Below are 19,251 nucleotides of genomic sequence, written 5' to 3'. Positions count from 1 at the left end.
ATTGAATAAATTGCTAATAAATGCATCTATCAATTAAAAGTTTTAGATCAATGTTCTGGCATAATTTTTTAAATGTATGCAGAGTTTCTGTTGAAATATAAATTATACTCAGAGAAATGCATCAATCATAGCACTCTTTATTTTAGTTTTACAGCTTTGTTGCATTTTTCAATTTTCTACAAAAAAGTGAATTACTTTTGTTATTAGAAGTAACAGAAATTTAAGTATTAATAAAATGAAACTCAAGGAAATGCCATCCTACTAAAATTTTTGTCTAATTTTCTAAATTGCATCCTTGAAATCTGCATGATTACACTGGAATATGGAAAAGTTCCGTGTCTAAGATAAATACGGAAAAGGTGATATGCCTCAGAATGTTGGCATTGAAAAAAACTGTTAAAGACCAATTTATCCTTCAAATGGAGCTCTGGAGGAGTTCGTGGGGGTTGGTTGAATAATTAAAACATCATTTAATTTGAAAGATTATTAAGTGACAGAGGTGATAAAATGTGCATGGATGGGGGCTGTGGCATGGGTTGAAATCCTAACCCTGTCTTTGTGGCTTGCAGAATGTCACCTCTGAGTCTCAACTTCCTTCTCTGTAAAATGGAGCTCCAAAGTAACTTATCAGTGGGGTATTCTAAGACTTGGAAATATTTATAAGGACCTGGTAGAGAATATAACACAACCTGATATTTAAAAACAAAGTATCAACCTATGTGTCCTAAGTATTATTTTTAAAGGAAGAAATTTCACAATGTTGAAATGTTTTGTATGTTTGCAAAAATAATAAATAGATAAATATAAATGTAGCTTGAGAAAGATCTTGGCTATCACCAAGTTTCTAAGAAAAGGATTTTTTTCACTACGTTCGGAATCCTTGCTAAACGCGTAAGCCAATATTTACATTATGCTGCAATAACCAACAGCTTCCAAACCCCAGCAGCTCTGAGCTACAAAGGTTTATATCGGTTACTTTCTTCTTTGCCTTATATTTGGGCTATAGAAGCTGCACATTAACTACAAATCTGCTTGATATATACTCTTCATCCCAGAATCCAAGTTGTAGAATCGGCCCTTCTTAGGGACATACCCTTCTCATAGCAAAAGAAAAATGAAGATGATGGAATCATAAATGACTTACAACTACAGATATGGCATGCATTACTTTGGTCACATTCCACTGATGAAAGCAAGTCACACGGGCAGAGTGATCTTATTGAGCTAAGGAAGTCCTCCCTCCAAGGGAAATCACTACAATTTGCAAGGCAGCAAGTTGAGGGTTATACTTTTCTCACAAGAGGAGACTGAATAATGGGTATGATACAACAATAGACCACAATAACCTGGTTCCTTTTGCTTCTAAAATTAAAGGGGGAAAAAGAATATTCTCTAGAGTTATGTATAGACTGATTCCTCCATGTGAAATAAACCAATGTTTAAAAATAAAACCTTGCTTTGCAGAACGAACGGGTTGAGATGTTTAGCATAATGGAAAATGCTGATTTTTTAAGTAGCAATTTAAATAGCACAGTCTGGGAATACAGTTTCCAATGATTGATATGGTTTTAATAGGGCCGGTCAAAGAGGTGGATTTAGTGTTAGACTGATGCGTCTGGGAAACGCTGATCATCATTCTCCTTAGACAGCAACCAGCTCTCAGAACTGCGGTCAGCATGATTACATTGAGCCCTGGGCTAAGGCATTTTCAGTCTCCTTTATTCAAACCACAATATATTGATTAAATATTTGCTTAGGGTTTATTCGATTTGGTCTACCCAGAGTTGTCTATATTAATAGCCATCAGATTAAATTTATCTTTTCATGCACTCAGTCATCAGTAAACCATGGAAAATTCCTCTTGCCCCCTATATTACTTGCTTTGCCACCATAGAAATCAGATAACGTATTTCAGCTCCACAAGTGGTACCTGTGTTATGGGTCCACATTTGAGGCTGACTTTATACCACTTAGAAAGAAATGAAACAAGCAAAAGGGTACAAAGTTTCAGTTATCAATATTGACAATTGGTGTAATTGAAGTCGAAGTATAAATATAGTCAATATGCAGTATGTTTTATCTCAGGATTAATAAGTTCTGGAGATTTCTTGTAGAGCATGGTGACTCCTGTTAAAAATAATGTATACTTTGCCTGAAAATTGCTAAAAAAAAAAAAAAAAAAAAAAAAAAAAAGTATTTGAGGGAATGAATATGTTAGTTTGACTTAATCATTTTACTATGTACACATGTATCAAAACATCAAACATCACATTGTATACAATACATGTATAATTTTTTATTTGTTAAATATATCTCAATAAAATGGGGGTAGGGGAAGAGAGTACGAAACAAAATGAGTTTTCTTATTCTCATTTTGAAATAAAGAAACTGACATTCTAGGAGCAAAGCCTTGTCTTCTAACCCTGAGTTCGTAACAAGAAGACAAGAAAGCTGCCCTGTCTTCACAAAGACCAGCGTACCAGTATCACTTGGTGTTTCAGTTTCCATGGAATTCCATAGTGGTGGAAATTTAAACAGTTTTATTACAGAAAAGTAACACCTTTTTCAAAGAAAAGAATTAGTCAAGACAGTTTTTCCCTCAGAGAGTCAATTTGTGATATTTTACGTATTTGTGTGTGTCCGTACATAGTTCCTGACTTATAACTCCCATAACCCTTGCCATGGTCTTTCATTATAATATTGGGGCACTTTAGGCCTCAGGAAACAAAATCTCTCCCTCACTCTCTTTCTCTCTGACTTTCTTCTGTCCCCCCTTCATCAGCGCAAGGCAGGACGCTAATCTGATTGTGAGTCAAAAGACCCTCGTTCCAGCCAGAGTTCTGCCCCAGACCCTAGAGGAAGGAATGCTACCCAAAGAGGCCAAGAAAGTGTGAACAGACAGGCTTTGCTGGGTTTAAATCATGCACTTTTTGTCCAATCATGTTTCTACAGTGTCGTCAGTTATGCTTATGTAATAAAGCCTCCATAAGAACCCAAAAGGACAGGGTTCTGAGAGCTTCTGGATGGCTGGACAAGGGTGGCTGCCCAGGGAGGACATGGAAGCTCTACACCCCTCTCCCCTACCTCTCCTTACTCATCTCTTCATCTGTGTCCTTTGTAATGTTGTTTATAATAAACCAGTAAATCTGTTTCCCTGAGTTCTGTGAGCTTCTCTAACAAATTAATCCAACCCAAAGAGAGGGTTGTGGGAACTTCAACTTGAAATCAGCCAGTCAGAAGTCCCAAAGGCCTAGACATGAAACTGATGTCTAAAGAGGTGGGGGGCAGATAAAAAGGAACGAGATCATGTTTTTTGCACGGACATGAATGGTGCTGGAAGCCATTATCCTCAGCAAACTAACTCAGGAACAGAAAAACAAACACTGCATGCTCTCACTTATGAGTGGGAACAATGAGAACACATGGACAGGGGACTGGGGGAACAACACACACTGGGGCCTGTCAGGGGGTGGGGAAATATTTTTCCTAAATATTTTCCTATTTAGGGAAAATAGCTAATGCCTGCTAGGCTTAATACCTGGATGATGGGTTGATAGGTACTGCAAGCCACCATTGCACACATTTACCTATGCAACAAACCTACACATCCTATACATGTACTTTGCAACTTAAACATAAAAATTTTCGAAAAGAGTTGGAGGCAGGCAGTCTTGGAGACAGAGCCCCCATTCTGTGGGATCTGATGTTATGTCTAGGTAGATAGCATCGGAATTGAACTGGGGACACCCAGCTGGTGTCCGCTGCTTGGCGTGTGGGGAAATAAAAATCCACATCTTTGGTTACAGAAGTCTTCTATGTTGATGATTGCTGTGGTGATGTGAAATCAGAGAAATTACACAGTTCAAGAAAGTCTTTCCTGAAAAACAATCTTAAATTATTTTTATTGTTATTGATATTGTTGGTTTTCAAGTACTGTACTTGTGTGGATAACGCCATTGACTTAGGCCACGCTGGTTCAAAACCTTAATTAAAAAGGGGCAATTATTTAAACAGATGATTGAGAAATAACTGATTTCTTAATAAGGTTTAATAGTGGTTTACTGGCAAATTAATGATTCACTTCAATAAAAAAATCCAAGTCAGTCGTGCGTGTGGATATAAAGTATAATGACAGGAAATGGTAAAATGAACTTTACACAGAGTATGCACTTTCAGGCTAGAACAAGAATAAAGGCATGAAAATACATGTGGAATGTTTGTCTTCAAAAAAATTTTACTTTGCATGCATTCCGTGTGAAGTAATTAAATGCACACGGAAAAGAAGATATCAAAACTACACGTAAAAACTAAAGAACTGTCTCTCTCCCTGTCTCCCCATCACTGAACTGCCTTCCCTTAGAATCTCCAGTTTCTCATGGAGACTTCCAGCAATAAGCCAATATGTTAATGTAAGTTAGTGCTTTTATATCAGCTAAAGAGTGCTAAAAGAGAGTAGGAAGTAGATACACTTTTTTTATACTTTTCCATTTTTCCAAGTGTTACCATCAAGGTCTAGGAAGAGGATGATCAAGAATAAGAAGGAAAAAAAACAATACACCTTAAAACACTGAGAAGTATCCCAAAGAAATTCTGGGTCTCTTGGCACAATAATTAATATTTTGATTTTTTAAATGTTTTAGCAGGGATGAATTTAAGCTTGTCCATTCATAGAAGGAAATTTATTGAGCACTAAACATGTATCAGGTGCTGAGGATGTAAAAGTAAGCAACATAAATATATAATCCCTAGGGCCGCAGATTTCCCCAGAGTTAAACTAGCCAACCATTACATGATGAATAATTTATATTCTAAAAGATGTTGAATAACCATTCATACAATTTATGAATAATCAAAAATTATTTCATTAAAGATTGCTATGTATGATGCAGTAGATTGATTATAAAAATGATCATTAGAGAAATGCAAATGAAAATAACAACGAAATAGCACTACACACTAATTTCAATGGCTAAAATCCAATAACTGACAATACCAATTACTGTAACATTGTGGAGCAACAGGATTTCTCATTCATTGGTGATATGAATGCAAACTCGTACAACCACTTTGGAAAACTGTTTGACAGTTTTCCTAGGGATTCCTGCTCCTAGGGATTTTATCCAGTTGATTTGAAAACATGTCCACATAAAAGCCTGCATGCAAATGTTTATAACAGCTTTATTCCTAATCTTCCTAAATAGAAAGCAATAAGAATGTCCTTCAACAGATGAATGGACAAACAAGCTGTTCTGCATCCTTCACAGGATATAAAAGAGTGAGTTATCAAGGGATAAAAAGAGTGAATTATCAAGCCAGGCAAAATCATGGATAAATCTTTAAAAGAGTATTGCTAAGTGAAAGAAACCAGGCTAAGTAGGCTATAAATTTACGCTTCCATTAACATGACATTCTAGAAAAGTCAACACTATAAAGACAGGAAACAGGCTGGCGGTTGCTGGTCATCTGAGTGGGAAGAGGGTTGAATAGGTGAAAACGTATTTGTGTTTGTTGGTTTGTTTTTTAGAAAGGTAAAACTATCCTGTAGGATAGAGTAATTGTGGACATATAACATTTTGCATATGTTAAAACTCCTAGATCTTTGCAACACAGAGTGAACCTCAGTGCATGCAAATAAAAAAATTAGGAGGTCAGGAAATTCCAGAATGGAATTTACAATGTGGCAAAAGAATCTAACTATATTACAAATGTATGAAACAATCTAACTGAAGAGGATAGAAGAAAAGGTGCTGACCCAAATAATTTTGGAAATGAGAGAAAAGATGAAAAGAACTGCACATAAGCACTGTATTCTACTTGATAAAGCTGTTTCCCATCAGAGTTCAAGTTAACAATTCTGAAACCACTATACATTTATGCTGAAATTGAACAATCAAGTAAATTGATAGCAGATGGAAAGTGACAGCTTTCTTAGTGTTGGAGTAAGAGGTTACAAAGAAGCAAAGAGAGGAAGCTAAAATGATCCAGATCATAATAGAGCTGGAGATGTGAGTAAGAACTCGTGTTTTGCTTAATATAGGTACACAGGGTTGCATATAGAAATATTCAGAGATACAAGGATATGCACAGGTGAGTATACACCCGTGCATTTTATCATTCTGTTGGCTGAAAGGGCCTAGCAGCAACAACACTCCAGCAGTAATGAGCACACCCAGGACCCAGCTTTTAGTTTGTAATACTATTCTCTAACACAAGGAACAAGTTTTTCGTGAAGAAATGATTGATTCTGGAACTCAGAAAATATAAAAGAGAAGGCTGAAGTCTCTGTAATGCCAAAAATTAAGGGAATGCTAAAAAATAAACGTTTTTTAAAAATCCTCCACAATAATAGAAGTATGACAAAGAGACAGAGAAGAAACGGAGAGCTCCCAACGGCCAAAGCTGTAACAACTTGAGAAAGAAAATAACGAAAATAGTATTAATACTGTTAAATGATAACCCAAAGTAGAAAATAAATACTTGTATGTCTATACTGTTATAAATAAATAATTAAACAAGCAAGTAAATAAATAAATAGGAAAAATAGAGAACTCTCCCATGCAGATGAATTACAAATAATTCATTTATTTGGCTACTTCACTTTCAAGGAGGCAGAACATAACTTTTTACTCTTATTTGTGTTTTATACAAGGCGACTCCCTTCCAACAATTACAATATAGAAAAGGGGAGGAGAATATCTTTATAGCAGAGAAAACTGACAAAACTATGCTGCTCAGGTGGACAAGGTCAATATCAAAAGTGATGGCATGTCAATAGTAGGTACTCTCGTTTTAATGTAATAAGAGTGGCAGTTAACCTCTGTGGTCTTCTTTCCAAAAACTGATAACCTCAATCTGATTATGTGAAAAAAATTAGACAAATTCCAACTGAAAAACATTCTGGCCGGGTGCGGTTGCTCACGCCTGTAATCCCAGCACTTTGGGAGGCTGAGGTGGGTGGATCACCCGAGGTCGGGAGTCTGAGACCAGCCTGGCCAAGATGGTGAAACCCCGTCTGTATTAAAAATACAAAAAATAGTCAGGCATGGTGGCGGGTGCCTGTAATCCCAGCTACTAGGGAAGCTGAGGTGGGAGAACCGCTTGGACCCGGGAAGCAGAAGTTGCACTGAGCTGAGATGCTACCACTGCACTCCCGCCTGGGTGACAGAGTGAGACTCCCTTGCCAGCAAAAAAAAAAAAAAAAAAAATACTTGAGCAGTACTCTAACAAAAACTGTCAGGGTCATCAAAACTTAGAAAAGGCTGAGAAATTATCACAACCAAGAGGAGCCTAACAAGACTTAATGACTGAATGTAATGTATTCTAGATAGGATCCTTGGAGAAAAGTAACATTAGATAAAAATTCAGAAAATTTGAATAAAGTATGGAATTTACTAGTGATAATACATTTATATTGGTTCTTTAGTTGCGAGAAATGCACAATGGTAATATAAGAAGTTAATAACAGGAAAAGTTGGGCTGGGGGTATATGGTTCTCTATTATCTTCATAATTTTTCAGTATACATAAAAGTATTCTAAAATAACTCATTTTTTAATCTGAAAGGATTATCTTTTGTAATATGATATCTTGGCTTCTGCCTTCAAGTGGTAGGGCCTATTTCCCTTTTCCTTGAATTTGGGCTCATCTGGTGAATGGCTATGATGACAACAGTGCTGTTGTGCAAGTTCCAAGGCAGGCCTCAAGACGCCTCACAACTTCTGCTCTGTTTCTTGGAACCCTGTCACTGCTATGTGAACGAGCCTAGGCTGTCCTGTTGAACAATGAGAGATATGGACAACAAACCAACTGCCTCAGCTATAATCATTCTAGGTCAGTCTACATATATCCAGCTGCATTCCAAATAGGTGGAAAAACCTGACTGCAGATGTATGAGTGAATACAGCTAAGAGAATAAAAACCACACAATCTTTCCATATACTTAAGAAAATAACAAATCTTATTATTTTAAGCCACTGAGATTTGGGTAGGATTGGTACACAGTCATTACTAATTGACACATATAACAATTTACATTGTGATTGTACTGCCCACTGTCATTTTTGAAATGGAAACTTCCAGTGCATCTTAACTTCCAGTGTTTTATATATCACAAGAGTAAAGAATGATAGAAACTGCAGGATGGTTTTCTGTCTTCCTTTGTATTATGTTATATATGCTGACCTACTTAATTCACCAGGCTCATGCCCCTGACTGCATCCATATTCATGTTCACATGGAACCTTCCACTCTTGTTTACAAATACACACCCAGAATCAAGTAAAACTGGTATATCAGTAATGAAGCTCCATCTTCTTCTTCATTTTTCTATATCCAGGAAAAAATAATGGCATTTAAGAAAAATAATTTTGTATTAGATTATATTGCTGTTCTCAATTATTCATGCCTCTTTGGCCTGTAAGAATATGCACCATCATCTGTTGCTATGTGATTTCTGTGCCTTTCCAAGAGAGGAATGTGCTTTGCTGCCCCCTTCATTTTGAACCTTGTCATGACTTGCTTTATTCAATGGAATATAAACTGTCATGACGTGTAAACAGAAGCATTAGGGGATACTGCACAAATGACTTTCATCTTTTTTCCTTTTCCAAGAGAATAACAAAGCCAAAAGAGCACTTCTCCTTGATCCTCAGTTCCAAAATGAGAAGAAATGCAATGGAGCAGTCCCAAATTAGTTGGCATGAAATGTGAGCAAGGCATAAATGTTTGTGGTTTAAGCCACTAAAATGTAAGGATCATTTCATATCTCAGCAATGCTGACTAATACAACTTCTCATTTATCTATAAAATGGTAAACGATTGAGAAGAAGTTTACAAATCCAAAACACTAAATTAATCTACATTCAATTGAACTGTACTATTATCTATTAAAGTTATAGAGAAAGTCAGTGAATTGTATTAAAGATGGTGTGTTTGTGTGTATTTATTGTATTATATAATTTATATTGCTTCTTTGGACCACTGATATTTTCTGACCACTGTTTGGAAAGATTTGTTTTTTTGAGATTTATTTGTTGACTTATTTACTTAATTATTGCTTGTTTAAATTATATATAGGTTGCATCACAGTAGAAAATAAGAAGTAAAAAGACAGGGGTGAAATTACTTATACTTTGTAAAAAGTAAAGTACATTTAAATTGCTTTGATTTAGTAGTGTATTAATCCTTTTTCATGCTGCTGATAAAGACATATCCCAAACTGGGCAATTTACAAAAGAAAGAAGTTTAATGGACTTACAGTTCCACGTTGCAGGGGAGACCTCACAACATGGCAGAAGGCAAGGAGGAGCAAGTCACATCTTACATGGATGGCAGCAGATTAAGAGAGAGAGCTTGTACAGGGAAACTCTCCTTATAATATCATCAGATCTCGTGAGACTTATTCACTATCACGAGAACAGTATGAGGGAAACCAACCTGATGATTCAATTATCTCTCACTGGGCTTCTCCTACAACATGTGGGAATTATGGGAGCTACAATTCAAGATGAAATTTGGGTGGGGGCACAGCCAAACCATATCAAGTAGTGATTTTCAGATAATACAGGGTAAGAAAAAAAATAGCTTTCCCATTTTGAGAGCCCTAGATAGTTCTTGAAGAATCAATGTATATATGCAAGTGGCAGCCAGATTGGCTCTCAGCAAATTGGTTGTTTGGAGAGTGAAATTTTTCATGTGTTAACTTACATTTCAGTGAATTTATATTCTTCCCAATCTGCTACCCCAGTGCTTACATTCTAGATTCAGAAGAAACTCAGCTTAGTCCAGGGATTTTTAGCTGCAAGGGAATTGTTCGATGTATCCTATTGTATATTTTTACTCAGATCATCTTTAGAACTATCTCCAAGAGAAGCCAACCTGTATTTCCAAAGAGAACTTGGGGCTATAAAAAATGGAAAAATGAGTTAAATGTGAGTGGTTATGCTAAAAGAATTATGCCAAACTAAGTCACAAAAACTTCTGTGTCAGAGATCTGATCAAAATGATTACAAGTTAATGCTAGAGGGAAGAAGAAGGAGTTCTCACCCTGAGCACAGCAATGTGACACTGGCATGGAAGATGTCAAGGACTATAGGTGGGAAATAGATGGAAGCCAGCCTGGACTATCCACGAAGCCCTACGATGTCAACAATGTTAGCAATGTGGTCAGCAAGGCTAAAGTCCTTGGGATTTTTTTTTTTTTATTGTTGGGGAACTGGAACCAGCATCTAATGTTTCTATCAGGCATCTTGCCTAATGATGCTCTGCTTTCACTACAGTTTCCAGGGGAGGGGAAGCTTTGATGTGGTTTAAGTTATTACAAACAATGTCTTTTGTAGGTTGTACGAATTCTAGATCACTATCTGATAACTGCACACTTCCCAGAATTCATAGTCAGATCAGTGGCCCAGAATGAGCTCATATTGAATTTTGGAGGAAGATGACTTGAGAGAAACATGGGGATCTTCTTCCATTGATGGTAAGAGCCTAACATCTCCTTGTTGTATGGGGACACACTCAGAGACACAGTATATAAAGAGAAGTCTTAGAAAGGCAAGACCTAAACAGAGTGTTAGAACAAAGACAGGGAGGTTTGCCACTTTCCTGGAAAGTCTAAGAGCCATGGTAGATGGGCCACTTTATAACACCACTGACCAATAAATAACCTTTCCATCTGCATTAGAAATGTGTTAGCCTTGAGAACCTATCTAGGAATGGAGTATGTTTCTTCTAATAATAAGTTTCCTTAATTCAGATGCTCAAAACAATTTGAGACTTTAGCATTGACTTGGATGAGTGCATGGAAAACCCAGGGTAACCAGTAAGAAAACCAAAATTCTTTCCGGAATATATAATCATCTTGACAATGCTTTCCTCATACTATATCTTATGGGTTTGTGCTCAGTGGCTAAGCAATGCATGAAGATAGGAAATATTTGGATTAAGAATATTCAGAAGCCACAAGTTATAATTTGATTTTGATATATCCCTACCTCTCTAAATATGTCAAAATAAAGACTAATAAATGTAAGGACATATATGAGTGTTCAGAAACCTCTAAAGATGATATATTTAATATTGTTCTTGAGAACTGCAAATATTAAATTATCCTAAAAATATATTTTGGAGTCATCTCTACTTTGCTGGTGCAATTAGCATGGCATTCATCCACCCATGTGATCCTCTAGCAGTGAGACAGTCTTATCTTGGCCTCTAGTGGGACACTTTCTGTGAATTTTATCTCTATAAATCACTGAGCTTAAGTTTTCTAACTGTAAAATAAGGCTAAATATTCCCAGTGATTTCAGAAGTTTTTAGAGAAAGACTGGAGCGTGAACCCATGATGTATAAGGATGATCAAGTTGGTTTCTATAACATTCTGAATGAATTTCTAAACCAGAGGGGAAAAGTAAGGTGATAGGCTACCTGAGAGAACGAGGCAGTCAAGACTGAATCACAATGACTCAGAGAAGGGAATGAGCTCAGTCCAATCACATAATACTTGCTATTGTGCTCTGGCTTAGTTAGAAGCCAGATTCAGGAAGCACATTCCATTTGACTAAATAAAGCTTCGATCATGTGTAAAATTTGCAACTTGAATAAGCAGCCGTCCTATCACTCATCAGGCTAGGTGCATTTAATGGGTGTAATTTCTTCCTCATATTTCTATGCATTTATTGTTTCATTTTTATTATAGGAACTTGGGTATTTTATTAGACTTATTATTTTCTATTAAACCTAGACTTAAGTAAATACTGTTCTACAGGGTGTACATACAAATATGTTTCCTTTAGATTGTCAAAAGAATAGGGCAATCTGATTCAACTTAACTATGAGATTAGAAGAAAGGAAAAGTGAAAACAAAAAACAAAACAAAACAAAAAAACGACTATCACACACCAAGGCAATATAACCTGAGACTGTATAAAAATTATTTTTGGGGAATTGTAAAACATTAATTCCTCAATTTCAAAGGTCCTGATTTTACAGATTTGAGATAGAATTCAGAGAAATGTATTTTAAGAAAGCTTTATTATATTTTATTTTGATATAGCTGAGCATTGCCTTGGGCCTTAGTAAACTAAGTTAAACTTTTCCTTAAATTGCTGAGAGGAAAAGGAAAGAAGATTAAATATGAACGTTATTTTTACTCTATTAAGGCCAATTATCTGGAAAACAATATCAGAAACTATCTCTGCAACATTTTAATTTCAAGATTGAATTGCATTTACCAGAGCCGCTGAGCTGTACAACTTTTGAAGTTTGGAGCATCCAGGTATCAGCTGGCTGCTAGCCAGAGTTTCAGAGCAAGTGTTCATTAAGTGTGATTAAAGTGAGCTGTCATTTTATATATATTTTGGCAGATTTTCCAAGGCAAAAATATGCCACAAAAAATACCTAGAAAATATGCCTTAAAGTGGAGACATAGCCCCTGCATAATTGGGGATGAGAAGTGGCTTATTTAGTTTTTTTAAGGGGGAAGAGTAAAGCCAAAGATGTTTCTATTACAAATTATTCAGAACTTCCCCAGATGTAGACTTAGATGTAGAACTTGAGACAAAGATTCAAGAAGAAATTGTTTCAGAGGTGATTTTAGGAAATACTAGTAGGGGAGGTGGGCAGTCAGACTAGCAAGGGAAGATAACCAATAGGGGTGCTTTGTCAAGCAAGTCATCACTGTGGGCAACTGAATCTCAGTCTTATTGGGGAACTCTGGAAGCCTGTGGAGCACATGCTTCCGGATTAGCTTCCCCAACGGGAGAGAGAGCTGGGGTATTTATACACTGACTTCTTCAGCCATTGACTAAAGACTTCTCCAAAGGATCATTAATTTCCTGGGACTTCCAACCTGCCTCCTGCATGGGCAAACAGGCTTTGGGATCCAGGGCAAGTCCTCAGGCAAAGGAGTAAGCTCTCTGGCAGTCGGGATTCGGGCAAACATGGACTGAAATGGTAAAGACTAAAGATGTGGGAGAAGCCCTGAAAACATCAGCTAGGGGATTTGGGAAACTTATGTCTTTGAAACCAGCTACTCTTCCAGTATAAAGAATAATGGAAGAAAAAACTCGCTAGGCAAGAGCCGAAGCTTAGTATATTTAAAATGTCTCTTCTATGAGGAAACTAAGCCAGGTTAAGGGAGAGAAAACTGGTCGACTGCCCTGATCACCAATCCATACAGCACATTACATTATCACAGTGATAAATTGGATTAATGGGAACCACTTCACTTAGATTTCAACTTGAGAGTCCTTCCATTACTGGTAAAATGTAGAACTTTCCTTAGTCCCCAAAGTAGAGAATGCCCTCAGTGGAAATTTTAAAAGCACTTCTTGCTCACATGCCTTAGCTCTATTAAAATTTCTGCTCCACGTAAGTGTAGGTTTCATGGCACAATCTGAAGCAGTTGAGTGTTGCCAGAAATATAATTAAAGTGAGCAGAAATTCTAAAACTGAATGACACATGGCAAAAGGCTGTTCACCTGGCATTTGGCATTTGTTTTCTAAATATAAATGGTTTGATATGCCTCTTATTAAGAGGCCTGGCATGGTGGCTCACACCTGTAATCCCAACACTTTAGGAGGCTGAGACAGGCAGATTGCCTAAGGTCAGGAGTTTGAGACCAGTCCGGCCAACATGGTGAAACCCCATCTCTACTAAAAATACAAAAAAATTACCTGGGTATGGAGGCATGCGCCTGTAATCCCAGCTACTCGAGAGGCTGAGGCAGGGGAATTGCTTAATCCAGGGAGGTGGAGGTCGCAGTGAGCCAAGATTGTGCCACTGCACTGTAGCCTGGGCGATAGAGCAAGACTCTGTCTCAAAAAACAAAAAAAAAAGAAAAGAAAAGAGAAGGGAAGGGAAGGGAAAGGAAGGGAAGGGAAGGAAAATAAAAGAAAAGAGAAAAGAGAAGAGAAAAAAAGAAAAGGGAAATTGATTGTTTGGTTCAGAAAATACATATGTAAGATATTACGAATTTATGTTAAACATCAATTTTTAAAAATTAATTGAAAAGTTTCCTTCTGCCTCCACAAAGTAAATGATGATTGAATGCGTAAACAGCATCATCTTGATGGGATGCCAGGTTTTTAGCCCATCAAGAGAAATCTCATGTGGCTTCATATGGCACTTTGGAAAAACCACCAAATTTTGTTGACAAAGTGAGTAATAATATGGTATTATTTTAAATATGCCTCATACCTTCTCCTAAAATATTGAAGGAGTGTCCACAGATGCACAAACTACAGCTTTGGAAAGAATTAAAACTATCCTTTTTTCTATGGAGGTCAAACAGTTACAGTACTTAAAAACTTGATACCCTAAAGCTATATGAATGGAATAATACATAGCTTTTTTTTCACTGGAAGTTTGCAAACTCATCAGATGGAGACACTGTAGAGTGTCACATGCCAGATTTGAAGTTTGTTCTGCCTTTGGTCAGTTCTGAAATTCAGAAGACTGCTCTTGTGTGCTCTGTGGATCTGAGCCAGTTGCATTTACGTTTGACACACACAGACACACATACAAGTACCATTGTTTAGTTGTGACTTTAAATTCAATTTATTACCACTTCCACTTTTTGTCCTCCAGCAAAATTTACAAATTGTAGAAGAGTTCCCTGGCCACATTTGTGCCTGGGAATGCTTTCTAAAGTAATTTAGATTAAATCTACCAGATTGGCACTAGGACAATTAATATAAAAAGATATTCTAAAGTAAGTGTCAATTTCTCAAGGCTTTTTTTTAGGTTATGATTTCTGTTACACATAAGTGACTCTTTGCTGTCATTGAAAACTATTGTTAAAAATGTCTTTTCTAAGGGAAAAAGAATCTGACTACCAACATTGTAATTTGAATATGGGTATAATTTTGCAACAAGCGCTTATACTGCTGATTTGGGCACTTTCCATATTGTTTTATTTTTGAGACTAAAAAGCCAAAAATATGAGCTGTGTAATCCTAAAAATCACCACTGACTATTGAAACCTTTATGTCTCTTAATGATAAAACCATATTGAAAGTGTCCAAATTTAAAAAAACATGAGATGATAAACTGAGAATAGTATGAGTTGAAAGAGATGCTGATTAAAAGACGTGACAGAAGAAAATTGTATGTATACCCCCCACATTTACGTTACACTCTTTCTGTTTCTCTTTGGCTATAAAGTGGAGAGTGACAAGGGAAATACAGAGGGGAGTAAGAATGAGAAAAGAGGGATAGGAAAATAAAACAAGAAGGACAGGCACCATTTGAGGGTTCATAGTAATAGAGATAGTGACAGAGCAAGTGTCTTGGTCTTAGTTCCTTCATCTGTAATATGCTGGTGTTGACAAAGGTGGTCTCTACATACTCGAATAACATTAACATTTTTTAGTTCTTACTTTTATGTAAGAATCTGACTTTAGCCACCAGACAATAAAACATGTCAGAAGTACTGCTTCTCATATCTTGGAATAAAAATAGCTCCTTGAAACATGATTTGTGAGAACAAGTTGTCTTCTAGTTTTTTGCATTTTTTTTCTATACAAAGACCAACTTATCAGGCCATTCTAGCTTCTGAAAGCACTTGAGCAAAATTACCAACTGGTGGAAACAGGCTCCAGGTCAACCAGATTACTGGAGAGCTCTTTGCACAAGGAGCTTTGTAGGCCATGATACGAGTCAACCCTGTCACTGAGCCCGGAAGTGCAGGCATCAACTGCACAGAGGCAATCAATTTCCAGGTCGAGTTTAGTAGGGCACTGCCCAGAAGTTGAGATGAATCTTGCCATATGATGCAGATGTTAGGCACCACAGAAATAACAAACACCAGCCACTGGTCAGGTATTTTAGTGGTAGAACTGATGTCAGTGCAAATATAGAGTCATGCATGACTTCTGCTTCCAGCTCTGAGTCAAGCTGGTGCATCTTACACTGCTTTGAAGAGAGGCAGGGTGATGCTTCCAGCCACTTTCAATTGGAGATGAGAGTAATAAAGACTTTGTCAATGGATTTACATTATGTAAGTTTCTGAAGGACTTGGAACAGGGCCTCATCAGCTTTTTGTCCCCACATAACTGCATGAGAAATAACGTCCATCCTGGCTTCATACAGAGCACTTGCGTGTCCCAAGGAACATGACCCCTGCATGGCCATAAAACAGACCTTGCCTCAGTTAACTGAGTTATGTCAGATACGTGGTCTAACTAAGGACCTACATGGCTCTGCCGTCAAAGTTTAGATGTCATAATCACCATTTGTTTAGGGGCTTCTAACTCCAGTTTGTCCTGAAGACAAATAGACTAAGAGTATAGAGTCATTCTTTCAGCAATAAGTCACCAAAATGCCAACCTAATTCTGAAAACAAAGGAAATAAATTTTCCTTAAGCTCCAAAAAATCTCACCAAACTGGTTAACTAGTCATAGTCATTCTTAGAGTCTCGAGATTGGGATCCAAATCAAGTCATGCATGTTAAGCATAAAGCTTGGAAAACTCTCACATATGGAGATCACGTTCATAAGCTGCCAACACTTCAATTAAGACAGAGTTGCTAATGTCCCAGAAGCTATGTTTATGATGACTTCTGGTCATTATCACAGCCCATGTCCCCAAAGGTAACCACAACCCTGAATTCTCACACCATGGGATCATTTTGCTTGCTTTTGAACTTCATGCAAATGGAAACATACATTATATAGTCTTATGATTGGGTACTTCTGCTCAACATTGTTTGTGAAATTCACCCATGTCATTGGATAGTTGTAGTACATTCAGTGTCATCACTATGTAGTTTACCATTGTATGAATATACCACAATTTCTTTTTCAATATACCTGTTGAAAGGTGTCAGAGTAGCCTCAGGTTTCTGGTTATTGGAATAAATCTTCTATGAACATTCTTGTATAGTGTACAAATACATGCATTTCTGAGGGGATATTTAATCCTTGTAGTAGAATTACTAGTTTTGGGGGAATTCATATGTTCACCTGTAACAAACATTCCCCAATTTCCAAAGGATCTGTATCAATTTACATTCCACAAACAGCACGTAAGACGTTGGAAGGCTCATCAATACTTGATATTATTTGTCTTTTTCATTTTATGCAGTCAGCTGGGAATACCATCAAGCCACACTTTTATATGGGTAAAATGTATACAGGTTAAGTGAATGCAGGCAAAGCACTGATCAGAATAATAGAGTAATTAAAAACATTTAAGCAGCATGTAGAATCATTCATTCACTTATTTATTTGTTTAACAAGTACAATTATTCAAGAGAAATTTTATAGAAGATGAAGTGAGAGCATAAATTTCAAAATTAATATTTAAAGAGATATTTTTATTCAGTTGTGATTATTTTTTAGCTGAACACTGTTGCTATGTCCTCCTCAGATGGATGCAAACTATCTCTCAAACGTCCAGGTCCAGGATGACTTCACTATTTTATTTTTCAGCAATAATAATAACGATATCAACAAAAACAACTAAAGTAACAGCAACAACCGTTTAGGTAAGTGGGCTCATTGCCTTTTACAACATGCTCCTATTCATATTTTTTACTCGATTCTCACAAATGGGAGATAAAAGTAGATTTTAGTCACTTTAGCGAACAATGGAGAGGATGGAAGTTCTGAGATAAGAAAGGACTTGCACAGATGATTGGAACGAATAATAAAATATGCAATGGGCCTGGCATTTAAACCAAGGACCTTGGATTTCTCAATATCACAATGCTTTTTTTTTTTTTAATCCTCAAAATGGGCCTGCTAATAAAGACACTTTATACTGAGAGAGACTCTTTGTACAATAGCCACTTCGTTTTCATTTTGTTTAATCATTGCTTTAAAGTCAAAATCAAGTTGTATTTGTCCCATTTCACAAATGAAGAAAGAAAAGCCCCAAGAGAATTTAAGAATGTCCATTTTTTTACGACCAGTTACCTAGTGAGAGAAGCACATAGAAAAATCCTAACCTACTGATTAATTTCTTAAGTTGTGTCTGCTAAAACAGAAGTGCTCAGGAGCCAGGGAGCACAGGTAGCCATAAATATCAGGATACTCTTGGTGGACTATTAATAGTAATTATTGCTATAGTTTTAGAATTGTGCATTTCTCTGTGTTTGAACTCAAAATTTCTTCAATATAGTCAAAGAAAAACATGCATCTATAACACTAGCATTATAAACCTTTAAGGCTCTGATATGGATTCATATGCAAAATTCTAGGGGGTTCTCTGATTTCAATTAAGCGAATAAATCTTAATCATTGCCCCAGTTTGTTCTCTAGTTCACATCTTTAGTAGATAAAAATGTAACTCTAATACCAATTAATGACCACTTTTTGAGTCCAGGCTTCTCAAATCCCGGGACAAAAATACAGATCACCATTTTTTTTTTTTTTTTTTTTTTTTTTTTTTTTTTTTTTTTTTGGTAACAAAAAAATTAAACTTCACATAGTTTAAAATGGGATTCAGTTCTTTTTAGTTTCCCCTGGATTTTGTTGTTTGGGGTAGGTTGGGTAGCAGGAAAAGAGTTTAGGAAATATATCAATGAGTCCTTCTCTCTAAGAACAAAAAGACAAAACAAAACAAAACAAACAAAAACTGGAGAAACAAAAAGAAAAAAAAAAAACTCAGTGTTTTCTGATGTTAAGGCCAAGCAACAACCAAAAAGCTTTACTGTTTCTTTGTGAATCTTTCCAACTGCAGTGGAAATCTCAAGGGGAGATTTAGCCTAAACCAGTTAAGCTGTTGCATCCAATATTTTACCGAGTCTAAGTTTGGACTCAGTGTCCTGACACGTGAACATGTCTAGTTAGAGGTGTTTGGGTTAATGCACATTCTTCAAGTGGTTTGGACTACCTCTGTGGCCAAACTCTACTCCTTACCACTCCACAGTGGCAAGTCTTGAAATTCACCAGACAGGTCATAAAATCCTTAAGACAATCAGAGGATAAAGAATATAAAAATAATTCAGAGTTATATATTCTGATGAATTGTATAAATTAAATTTATTACTTATAAATATGTCGCAATGAAAAAAATTGTATGGGTGGTCTCATCCCAGTTTTAGGCTACCTAATTTGAAATCAAATAAAAAGAAGAAAGCCTTAAAAACATAGTGAGATTCTGTCTCTACAAAAACAAACAAACAAACAAACAAATAAAATAACTGGAGAGTGCATTAATGTAGTCCTAGCTACTCAGGAGGCTGAGGCAGGAAGATCATGTGAGCCTAGGAGTTGAGGCTGCAGTAAGCTGTGATTACGCCAGCGAAC

Source organism: Mandrillus leucophaeus, unplaced genomic scaffold, assembly GCF_000951045.1.
Source record: "Mandrillus leucophaeus isolate KB7577 unplaced genomic scaffold, Mleu.le_1.0 Scaffold116, whole genome shotgun sequence".
Lineage (NCBI taxonomy): Eukaryota > Metazoa > Chordata > Mammalia > Primates > Cercopithecidae > Mandrillus > Mandrillus leucophaeus.
This window is presented reverse-complemented; position numbering follows the sequence as displayed.